Source organism: Melospiza melodia, chromosome 6 (assembly GCF_035770615.1).
Source record: "Melospiza melodia melodia isolate bMelMel2 chromosome 6, bMelMel2.pri, whole genome shotgun sequence".
NCBI lineage: Eukaryota > Metazoa > Chordata > Aves > Passeriformes > Passerellidae > Melospiza > Melospiza melodia.
In genome coordinates, this window is record NC_086199.1 from 5,616,060 (window position 1) to 5,628,905 (window position 12,846).

The following is a 12,846-nucleotide window of genomic DNA, read 5'->3' on the forward strand; positions in this document are numbered from 1 at the left end:
TTTGCCTTCAGTGAGAGTGGGCAGCAAAAAGCAGTCCATAAAATGAGCTGCTCAGCTTCAGGAGTGACCACAGGCTTTTCTGGCATATACCTGGGGAGGCAAACAAGAAACTGGAAAAATCATAGTCATATATCCCATTAAATCTTTTTTTTTTTTTGTCTACATAAATTGTTTTCATTCACAAGGGATGTTCTGTCAGCTGGAAGCCTCCAAAGCCTCTCTCATTTTTTGGGAATCCCAAAGGAGCCTGGTTATAGTTGGGAAGGAGAGAAAGGTTAGGTATTTGAACTAAGTGGAAGCCAGAGAGGCCACTTTGTCCTCTAAAACTAGAAAATCTGTTTCTGTCTGTGGCTAGAATATTAGAAGCTGGTACTCCCAACTTATCCAACACAGCAGAAGTCCAACTTAGCTTTTTACATCAAATTATTCATGAAAGTCAGCAGGAGGTGGAGATAAACTATTCATTCTGTGCATATCTATGTGAAAGGAGCTCTCAAGAGAGATCCTCGAGATCCTGCCAAGAAAACAAGTGAAAACATTTTAAGAATGGGAGGGAACATTCATAATTGAAATCACCAACAGCGTAATTTGATTAGTTAATTCTACCAGAACAAAGATGCCACCTTTCCTTAGATGAGGGGGTGGCACAGAGGAGAGCAGAGAGTATGAGGGCAGGAGGGAATGTGATTGTCACCCCAACATATCCTGCCAGCCTGATTTTAAACAGCATGGGACCTGTGTGACCCTGATGCTCCAGACATCTGACCTGACCAGAGCACCCAGGCATGCCTGGCACCTCTCTCCTTCATTTCTTCCCTGTTCTCAAGTTAATTCAATAATGTCATCTGGAGATGCCCCTGAACCAACACCTCCTGCCACCTCACACTCACTCACAGGGTTTCCAAAACCATGGACTGAGTGGCCTCTCATTCTCTAACAGCACACTGAAAGGCAGGACTGCAGACAGAAACCAGCTCCTTTTTTCCTTCTTTGCTGAAGAAATAAAAAGGGGGAAATAATTATTTAATGTTTTATTTGTCCATGGCTTTTTGTTGTTGCTATTTCAATTGCCACAGCAATTCTGTCCAGTCCTGGGTCTCAATGTGCTGCTCATGGTTCCTGCTGATGACAACAGGGAGAGAAACCACAGATGGACAGAACCCAACAGACCAAAGAGAAAGAAATAATAAAACAAGACAAGTCGGGATGTGTTTGGGGGGATTCAGAACACCTGAACTTTCACCCTAGAGAAAATAAAACACCATTAATATTAAAGACAGTGCCAGTTTTAGACCACTTAAGCTAAGGTTTTCTTTCCCCACAAAAAGAAAGTAAATGCAACATAAAATGTGAATTTTCTTCAAAGCCCTTAGTCTACCAAAAGGGAAAGGAAATAAATGATATTTTAAAAATGAAAGGTTTTGATTTAACTCCAGTATTTAAAATGAAGAGTATTAATTGTTTTTCATTCTTGATCTTTAATAAGATGTTAAGAGGTTTCTTAGTGGCATTTGTGGCAATGGGAATAAGTCAAATTGGAAGAAACCCCAAACCACATTTAGCTGTTCCCTATTGTAACATTGAACAAAGGTTTTATTAACATCTTTCCCCGTGTTGGGCCCAAAAGTCCCTTTTCAACACAACCACAGCCTTGAGTCCTCAATTTGCTGCTCTGTGGAGAGGATTTATGCCTTCAGATCCAGCATGTTGTTCAGCTTCTGTTTACATTCATCCCCATCAAAAGTTACCTATGAGTAGCAGAGATAGTTAGAAAAAGAATATTTTTAATAAATCAGCACCATAGTGTGCTCATCTCTCAAACTAAATGTCCTTGCCCCAAACATTCAGCATCAACTCTGTCCCAGTCCAAACCAAAACTGATTAATTTCAAGACCCAATGTACTGCCAGTCCTTGCTCCTTGATGAATTTAAGATGAAGCATCCTTGGAAGGACAATCTGCTGTCACCTGGAGAGAGATATTTCAAGACCATGCATCTAATAGTCACATTTAAAGAGAAACCAACAGTTTGCAGTCCTTCACAGTGAGGTGTGATGGCATCCAAGGCATTCGGCTCCTCCAGCCTGGAGAGACCAGCATCTCACTCACACACCTCCCTCACCAGCACAGCTCCCTCTGTTTGACTTGAGCCCTAAGGTCAGCCTTCCTCCTGTGTCAAATTTCCTAATCCACTTTAATATCCAAACACGTCAGCATTTCCTGATGCATTTTGTGCTTTGCCTCAAGGGCACAAGAGCACGTTGTGGGAAATGCATTCCCTTCCTTCATGGAAACAGCCTTTAACCTTGTATCATCTGTGGTTCATGCACCTTTGTGGCCTCAGGGCATTGCAAAGAAGAATTCCCTGTGCTCTTCGTGTCCTTTCACGTGCTGGGTGTCATGGAAAAGATGGAAACAAGGAGATTAGTGTGCTTTTATAAATGGGAATAACAAACCCCACCGATTTTGTATGGATTTCTAGCACCTTTAATTTGTTTTCTCACAGCAAACAGCAATTTCTCAGCTTCTTCACCAGCATCTGTGTTTCCAGTTCGTGTTGCAGCTGCAGAAAAGGGAATAAAAGGGGCTGCTCTCCTACCTCGAGAGGGCACCACGAGACAGCTGAAAAAAGGCACGGAAGCAAACAAGCTTTACCTCAGGCACCAAATATTCCTGTCATGAGGATGTTCAATTACAGTAATTAGCAATAATCACATAAGCAACAGGAGCTTCCTTTACCTCCCTTCACCCCTTGGAAGAATGGAGTCTGCTTCATTAAAGCCTCTGCTTCCTGCCTAATCCCAGGGACCCGTTCAGGGGTGTTTCCTTCGCAGACCGGGGGACCTGGATTCACCAGAGCTGCTGCCAACATGCCAGGACAATGTGTGAACTGCAGAAGGAAAAAAACATATTGTGGTGACTCATCTGACTCTGAAATGGAAGTTTTAAAAGTGAGGGAAAGTGTGAAGCATTAACAGGGACTATTAAACACTGTGTGACTGTGGCTATGCTTTCTGAAACGACTCTGACCTACTTATAAGAGATGAGCTCTGTCCATGAAGCAGGATTTGGGGTTTTATTATTAATAATTATGTTTTTCTTCCTACTACCTGGTATCCAACCAGCTTAGCTGGACAGGACCTGGTTTGCAGGGGCAAAGCTGAAGTTAGCAGATCTACAGAACGTCACAAGAAATCACATTTGTTTGAAGAAAACATTTTTTTACTATTTTTGTAGGGAGATACAGTATGAGTAAATGAAGGTGGTACAGAATGTAATCTTATCCCCTAAAGAGTTGCAGCTGAACCAATTACTAAAAATTAGGAGCAGGCCTGATGATAACAGGCCACACCTGTAGCCAATAAGAACAGTGGTATAGAAGAGTGGATTGGTGGGATCTGGGGTCAGATGGCTGCTGCAAGGACCAGGAACAGTCAGTGCTTGGAGGAGTTGCCTACGAGAAACATCGAGGAGGAATGAAACTCTGGTGGTATGGAATCCTTGTACTATAATGATAATAGAACTCTTGATAAATACGACAACGTATTTTAGCATTTTGGATGCATCTCAGTCCAGTATCTTAAACTCAAGGCCATTTTTCCACCCTTCAAATGAAGCATTCTGAAGGGAAGCCATGGGGAACTGCACTAGCAGGGAATGCAGGCAGCAAGGCAGCCCCAGGCAAAGCACTGGGCTATGTCCTGCCATGCAAGGAACGGAGCTGAGGGGTTAAAATGTGCTGCCTTGATTGTCAGGAACCCAAAGAGATTCATACAACCATGCCATGAAGACCCTCTATGCTGACCTTCTCCAACAGTCAAGTTAGGAGTGAGCAGATTAATTGTAAATTCCATAAATTAATTTTAGCAACATTTCTACTTCCTTTCTCTGCTGCACCCCCTTTAAAATGTTATTCAAGTCCCACACCTTTCTGACAAATCTAGATTTTGGTACTGTTGATAAATTTTCAGGATAAAACCTGAAAGAAAATGAAGACATTTCAAACCAGAGAAGTAAAATAAAAAATCTAAACTATGTTAATGTTAAAAATTAGTCAGTGAGTTTGGGTAAAGAAAGGTAGACAGAGGGTTCTGAATGTGCTTAAATTTCTCAGTGTGGATGAAGGAACAGGCCTGGATTTTTCTGATCTCCAAATGCTTGGAAACACACCAAAAAAAGGCAGCACAAAAGCATCTCCCTTCCTGACTTTCCATAAGCCAGAATTGTGCTCTCAATGTCTTCAGTGCATTGTCTGAGCCATCCAATAGAGACAGGAAAATCTGGATTCAAGGTAAAGCACAAAGTAACAGATTTCACAGGTGGGTGTAAATCCATGTCATGAATCAATGACTGTCCCATGTGAATGGCAAATCAAAGCTAAAAAACAGGAATTCTCAAACAGCTCTATTAGGCTTTAGGTCCCTGTACCCCAAAATAGCATGCAACATTATAAAGGCAAAGAACAAACTGGACATATTCAGGACATTTGGCAATTCCAGGCAGTGACATTTCACAATCAGCATTTTTCTGTATCCTCTCTACCCAGGAAACCAGATGGACACTCTACGTTCTCACCATTGGTAAGCTGAGGGCAGAGACAGTGAGGTCTTGCTGTTGGAAAGACCAACCATGCAGAAAAAACCAGCATACAAAGGAAACTATGGATTTCTGTCACATAAATATACAGAATATAAGTGGTTCATTTGTAGCTAAGAAGATTCCATTTACATATATTTATTTTGGGGAAGTGTTGCCATCATTTAAGCATAAATGCTACAAATGCAACATTTTAGGACTCAAATTACAACACAGAGAATTAAAAAACTGCAGTTTCTTGTTTCAGTATAGATTTACACAGGTAATCTTTATATGGATTGGCTTTGTCCTCTTTTCAGAGTTCTGACAGCCTCCTCATCATCAGAGATTATGAGGTCTTACAAGTGTGAGAACCATGAAGTAAAACATGATGTGTGGGTTTTGTGGGAACCTCAGATACTTCCATCTCCATCCCTCTATCCCAAGCATTTATTTATAAACACTTCCAAATGGCAAACAGCAATATCATCAAAGTCAGCTCAAAGAAATGCAAAGTCACAGAACCACAGACAAGTTTTGATTGGAAGAGGCCTCTGGAAATCATCAAGTCCAACTACTCTGCTGAGGCAGAGCCACCTGGAGCAGGTGATACAGGAATGCACCCAAGTGGGTTTGGAATGTCTCCAGGGAGGGAAAATCCATGATCTTTCTGGGCAGCTTGTTCTAGTGCTCTGCCACCCTCAGGGTAAAGAAGTTCCTCCTCACATTGAGATGAACCTTTTTGTGTTTTAGTTTATGGCCATTGCTCCTTATCCTGTCACTGGGCATCACCAAAAAGAATCTGGTACCGTCCTTGTGGCATCCACCTTGGAGAAATTTGTACACATTTATGAGATCCTCTCTTTGTCTTCTCCTCCCTGAACTAAGCAAGCCCAGCTCCCTCATCTCTCCCCATTAGAGGGATGCTCCAGACTCCTGATCATCTTTGTGACCTCCACTGGACTCTCTCCAGTAGCTCCTTGTCCTGAATCCAGATATTAATACCCCCAAGCACCAGAGCAGGACGAGCTTGGAAAAGAGCTTTGCAGGAAAGGTTCTGGGGTTCACAGCAAGCTGACCATGAGCCAGCAAGGTGACCACTCAGCAGAGAGGGTCAGCAGCCTCTTGGGGCTACATTTGGGAAAGTACCTGCAGCAGGTCAAGGGAAGTGATCCTTCTCTCTTCAGCACTAGGAGGGGTCACATCTGCAGTGCTGCGTCCAGTCCTGGGCTTTCCAGCACAAAAGAGATGTGGACATGGTGGGATGAGCCCAGCAAAGGGCCAGGATGATGATGAAGGGACTGAGGAATCTGTTATATAAGGAGAAACTGAAGGAGCAATTCAGTCTGGAGAAGGTCAAAGAATTATATCAGTGTACATAAATTCATGATGTGAAGGAATAAGAAGACAGAGACCAACTCTTCTCTGTGGTACCCAGTGAGCAGATAAGAAGCAATGCAATGGACATGCAGTGCATTGGGGAAACTCAATTTAAATATGAGAAGTTTATACTGGGAAGGAAATCAAACACTGGGAAAGGTTGCCCAGAGTTGTTTTGGTGTCTCCATCCTTGGAGATACTGAAAATCTGAGAGGACACAGCCCTGAGAAACCTGCTATAAGTTGACTCTGCTCTGAGCAGGGCTTGACCAGACAACCTCCGAAGGTCCCTTCCAACCTCAACATTCTGTGATTCTGTGACTGCCGAGCCAGTTTTTTTTCCAAGTTACTGATGTGTATGGAAACAGGAAGAGCCACAAGCTGTATCAACAAACGTTTGTGACTGGAAAAGCTGAATTAATTGCTAGAATCACACCAGTCAGCTGGAGAGGACGCGAGTTTCTGTTCGATGGGCTGCCAATGTAAACATTATTGTTGCAGAATCTGAGCTCTAGCCGAGGGCTGGCTGCCAGATTTCTTGATGTGCCTCAAGAACATCAACTTTTTAGCCACAGTAGCAGCCTGATAAGAGCTGCATGTGATAGCAGTGGGAGGGGGCTGGCTGAAACAAAATCACCCTGTGGCAAACAAGTGCCAGATATAGGAAAGAACCATGGAGATGGCTCCAGAGCAGCCAACCTGGCCTTCTCATACTCTGGGGAAAGCCAGCCCTCAGATCACCCTGTTCATTTTTATCTGCCACCCAGCCCCTGCAGAAGAAGCATTTCAGGAACATTCATTTCAGCAGAAATACTGTGCTATTCCATGGCTGCAGGTGGAGTGGGAGTAATGGGCAGGCACCAGAGCAGGAAAAGGAAGGGATAAGCAAAACTGAACACTGTGAAGGGGTGGGCTGGCAGCTGAGCCTCTTGGTGCAACCATCCAAGCCTCTACATGGATGGAAAACAGGAGTGGAGAAAAAATGGTCCCTCCCTTCCAATTTCAGGTTAAATGATGAGCTGTTTGATTGTGATAAGGGAGATTTCGTTTCCAGCTTTGCCGGTTTGGCAGAAGGCTCTTTTAAGCTCCAGTTCCTGGAATATACTTGAGCTTTCACCTTTTTTTTCAGGATTAACAATTTCAGAAGAAGCAATGTAAACATAATTCATAAAGACACAAACTAAGAAGCAACACTCCTCACATCTCAAAATCCTTCAGCCTAGTTTTTAAGTCCATCATGTAAGTTAGGGAAGAAAGTCTACCTAATTATTTCATCTGCAAAGACAGACGAAAATACTATTTTAAAGTACATCAAGTGTATTCCACAGCCCATTTTTAGATCTAATAGTGTGGTCTGCTGCATCAATCATCATATGGCTGTAGGTTTCATGGATTCAATTGCAATGCTTGCCTGCCTCCTTGTATCCAGATGACATGAAATGAAACAAACTGGAGCTAGATGCTATGGAATTATTTATTTTGAAAAATGATTGCACATTTTTAATCATGTTTGGCATGGTTAATTAAGTAGACCTGCTCAGGAACAAAATTAATATTTAGGCTGGCTTTATTTTTCATTTTGTAAAATACCATGTCTCTACATGTTGAACTATAATTTATTCCCAACAACACTGGTGTTTGTGTAGCACACTCAATAAACATCCAACAAAGGACGTCCTCTGCATTTTGTTACTGCTCAAGCAATTTTCACTTCAAACCATGTTATTCTTTACTCTTTGCTTTCTTGTCCAGTTCTGCACATCAGATGTATATAATTGCCATCCTCCAAATGGCATACACAGGCAGTTTATTTCTCACATCCAAAACAGAAGCACAAGAATAAAGGCTGACTAAGACAAGTATAATTGCTGTTCATAGAACAATCCTCAGAGATTCAAAACTAGAAAAGTTTGTGAGCATATATTTAATTTAAAACATGCTTGTATTTCCATTGCCTTTGAGAGAATCTGTTTTATGTTAAGGCTTCTACAGAAATTCTCACACTTGAATTACACACAAGCTGAAGAACTTCACTGGACCAAGATCTGAGCACCTCACAAACTGAGCAGATTTATTTCAGTAAATGCAACCTTCTTTGTCTTTCAGAAACTTAATTCCTTTATTGTCTTTACACTGCAATAGATTCACACTTCAATGTAAGATCTAAAATGGAGAATAGAAATATGACATACATATTAAGTGAAATTTCAGATATGAGAGTTTCTAATCTGCAAAAAAGCTTCACTGGAAGTTGTTCATTCTTAGCAAATTACCTGTGACAAGTCAGAATTTCCCTGATCAGCCTCTCAAATACTCAGTGTCTGTTCCGAGGAGTATCTAAAAACTCATCATGCCCAGTCCTTGACGAGGAACAAGAATTCAATTCAAACTGAAAAGAGGCAGTGCTGGGAGAGGTTCTGACATTCAGAAAGGGTAGCAGGATAAAAGAGAGAAAAATGACAGACTCAGTCTGCACCATTACTAAAATTAGATCACTTCTTTTGTTCTCCTGAACCTTCTGCTCTATTTGCCAGGAATCATATTAGCAACAGAAACTGTGAGAATCTGTCCAACCTTATTAGAGAAGCTGGACACAAAGAAATTATGAAAATCTCTCCAAAATGTACTTGCACATAAAAAGAAAAAAAGGAGAGTTTCAGAATTCTTCAAGATTAGATCAAAACCCATGTCAGAAAAACTGGACATCAAAATAACAGAGATTAATTAACAATATTTCAGTGTGCTGAACATCAGCACAGATCAGAACTTTACCATTTCTGTCTTTTTATTTATTTTATTTTTTATTATTTATACAAGTTTTACTACTTGGGACAGACCTAGACAGGCTCTTCACAATAGCAACCAGTTTACCCAAAATGCTTTATTGTGTAAGATACAGTTCAATATTGCCACCCAAAAGAGCTGTGAAGGTCCAGCTTTGCTCCTGGGGAGGACTTGGATGGTTGGCTGGGAATCCTTCTCCATGTGGAACCTAATAGTTTATAATGCTGTGGGGGCACGAGATTATTATTATGTATACCAAGAAATCATGGCTGAATTTCTCAATATTGTGGGAATTTCACAGGAGGGTCTTCACACTGAGACATTCCCTGCCTGGGCTGCTGTTCTGAAGACACAATTAGAAACAACAGGCAAGGAGTAATTAATACTTTAAGTCAGGCATACAAGGGAAATGTGCCTGAGTGATGGGATCAGGCTCCTTCTCTAGTCTGATTTCACTAGAATAGCTGCTAGTGGCTCTTCCATAGCCTTGTCCACAGCTTCATGGTTAGGACATCTTTTAGGAGTGGCACAGTGAGCTAAGAAGGTCCTTGGCCTCCTTCCTCTTGGGATGGGCCACTTGAAGCCCTCAACAAGGCAGTTCCTGACACCAGACCACCGCTTTTATTCCTCCTTAAGAAGGTACCAGCCCCACCAGGGACATCCCAGTTCTGAGTGGATCAAGGCACTTTTTGCACCATCACAAACCAGCACTCAGACCTGCTTCTGGAGAGATGTTTCCTAATGACCAATGCAGCAGCTCTCCATTAACGAGCATTCAACTCCCTCCAGAGACACCTCCTTCATTCCCAATATCCCACAGAGCCCAAATGTTGCACTGAGATCTCTGAATTTTCTTGCTCAAGAATACTTTTTTAAGTTCTTGAGAAATTGGATGCTGGACAGTGGTGACCTGCGCCAAGTTTTAACAAGCACCAAGTGTGTACATGACCATTTTTAATTGGGTGAACTGTCAAGGACACAGGAGACACTACTTTGTTGGTGATTCAAACATTCCTACTCCTGTGTGTCACTGGAGCAGAGAGTGTCCCACATGATTGTCACCATATTTTCTGAAAAATCTTCATTGCCCAGGATTTTTCTCCTGAGAAGCTGAGAAGCCTCAGAAAAGAAATGCAAACAATAGTTATCTGATTGCTTTGGAACGTGGTCTGGAGGTTGCTTACCAACAGGTGCCTCTTTGATTGGTTCCATGTGAATTGTGTTGACTTAATGACCAATCCCAGTCCAGCTGTGTTGGGACTGTGGTCAGTCACGGGTTTTTATTATTTTTTCCTTTCTAGCCTTTTGATGTATCCCCTCTCTTTCTTTAGTATGGTGTTAGAATAGAATAGAATAGAACAATAAATATATATTATTTATTATTCAATTCTTATTATAGAAGAATATGGAGTCAGATTCATCTCTTCCCTCGTCCTGGGACCCTCACAACCACCACACTTGATCTGTCTCTGTTTATATCCACACACTGGGGTATAAATGACAACTGTGAAGGCTGCATGGCCACAGGACTCTTGCACCCTGTCAAACTAAAGATGTAGAATATCCCATAGTCAATCCTGGGCTGTCACTTACGATTCCAGTAGTACAAAAATTTGCTGTTTGCAATTCTCTCTCTGTCCCTTTCTCCTTGGATCAGTGACAGATTCTCAAAATACAGCAATTGAAAGAGACTTCCAAGAGAAGTGAGTCTTTCCCAAAACATACAATATTTAACTAGATTGCTTCCATAATCAAGATGTTTTCAACATGAAATGCAAAGAGGAGGAAAAAAAGGAAAACCTACTGTGATAAACAACAAAAAGAATTCAGGTCAAAGCTGCTGATTTTAAGATTATCCTACACAAATTAAACAGAAATCTGCAAACTCAGTATTTTATCCTTCATCTGAAGAATACAGTTCTTATAAAATCCAAACCACTTTATATACAGAGATAAATTGATGAGAAATATTCTCATGTTTTAATGTTGTAATAAACAGCTAGGTAGGAATACTGAAATGACTTGAAGCATATGTTCAGCTGCCATGCAGGAAGGGCACCTGAAAGGGAGCTGATGCTTCACTTCCTAAAACTTTTTACATGGATGTTACCCTGAAACTCTTAATGGTTGCCCAAAAATGTCAACAAAAGCCTTTCCCTTTGGGAAAACATGGGTATCTTCCACATGTAGGAATGGGGAACATTTTCCTAAAGTTTATTTTAAAGGGATAAAGTCACCCAGAAAGGAGTGAGCTCCTCTGCCAGCCTACGGCCAAGTTGTCAAAAGGCATTACTGCCAAGGGAGCCACAGGAAAGAAGTCATGGATAACACACATCCAGCACACAGAGATCTCCAGAAACCTGCACAGACACAGGATGGGTCCCCTGCAGGATGCAGGACAGACTGAGTAAAACAAGGAGTCAGATTTTACTCTGATATCCTCCCTTTTGGGAATGCCAGCCTGCAGACTGCAATAAAACAATAATTAACTTTGGGCATCAGGAAAAAGTTCCATAATCCAACAAGCTCTTTCTCTCTTAATAATCAATAACTGCGAGAAAGCATCTGTTTTCCCTACCCTTACAGCAACACACAAAGATGCATTTCCAAACAGAAAACACTTATTTTTTGGTTTATCTCTGAAGAGAAGAAAGGTCAGTAAGAAAAATATTTGTACTTGTACTACTACAAACAAAGTCAACATTAAAAATACGGAAATGTTCATATTCAGGGAGTTAGGACTAACAGACTTTTCACAAACTGAACAGGCAAGACAAAAACCAAGTCCAAAATCTGGAAATGGTTTATGTGTATCATAATTTTAAGAGGATCAGGAGTCCTGTTAAATTCAGTGAGATAGTTAATGTTTCCAGCTATATATTGTGTGATATCCAGAAAAAGACAGCTGGAGGTCAGCAGAATTTACCTTGAACAGTTTATTCTGTTGGCAAGTTTTATCTTATTTTATATGAACAAGAAACCTCTTAGAACTCTTAAGAGAAATAAATTACTATGCTCCCTTCACCAGTAGTCAGTTTGCACTGACTGAAATTCTGATTTATCCTTTTTGAGCAAGAGTGAAAATATAGGAAATGATTCCTTGGGATTTTGAAGGAGCTTTATGTGAATTTTGAAACACAAGCAGCAGAGCTTGCAAAGAAATAAATCCAGTGTCTGCTTCCCTCACTCCGCTGTTGTTTTTTAGGATTTAAACATTCCAGAAGAGAATTGTCATCTTTACAAAGCTGTAACTGAATTGGGAAACTGGGACAGGATGAAACTTGACAACCAAAAAGTAAATACCTGCTACCAACCTTTAGGGAATTGCAAAGAAATGCTATTTACCTTAGAATACCTATGAGATATAAATAATTTTAATAGGATTTCAACATATGCATTTGAAAGAGGAGATGAAAAAATATTAGATCAAGGATAGTGCAAAAAACATTTTTTAAAATTTATTATGCAAGAGGATGGAATTAACTGTGCTACTGAAGTACATTAAAATGAAGACAATAAAGACAAAGGATCATTGTCCTCTGGTGGTGTTTCCAAGGTTTACACTGGATTCCCCAATCCAACTGCCTTTTTATTATCTCTGAAGAATAAAGATTAACAGACCTACAAAAATGTTATGATGCTTCTGATGAGAACTGCTCCCAGTCAATCCATTGTCTAAAATTCCAAGCACATGCTTGTGTGTTAAATTACATATTCAGATTTAAATGGATATAACTGTTCCTAACTATCTACATGGTGATTGTTCTAACAGGGATTAAGGTAGATGTGTGCCCTGGTGTTAATACACTGAATTATACATTTTAGTATTATTAGATATGAATTATATTATGTGTGCTGACTCTGTTAAATATTCTCAGTATTTTGGTGTAATTTGAAGGGGTACTGCAGCATTTGGATTTATATTTCAGTTTGCCACTGAATGCTGGAAGAAAACAGAATTAATTTGGTTCTGAGGCTAAAACCAGTGTTCATATATTGAATTAGTTAATACATAAATGCCATTAATATTCAAGATTAGGGGAATTTTTAGGGTTATTCTGTTATGGTGTCAGAATGCTGGGGACCTTCTCGCTCTCTTTAACTCCCTG

The 12,846-nt window shown here is 40.6% G+C and overlaps 1 long non-coding RNA gene across 1 annotated transcript in view; it reads right to left on the bottom strand.

Moving 5' to 3' along the window:
- The window catches only part of LOC134420051 (uncharacterized), a 13,791-nt gene continuing 945 nt past the window's right edge, over positions 1-12,846 (bottom strand). Inside the window, exons 2-3 of the long non-coding RNA XR_010028228.1 lie at positions 2,739-2,889; positions 1-90 (exon numbers count right to left, since the gene is read on the bottom strand). This is a non-coding gene — a long non-coding RNA (uncharacterized LOC134420051). The remainder of the gene's footprint in view (positions 91-2,738; positions 2,890-12,846) is intronic.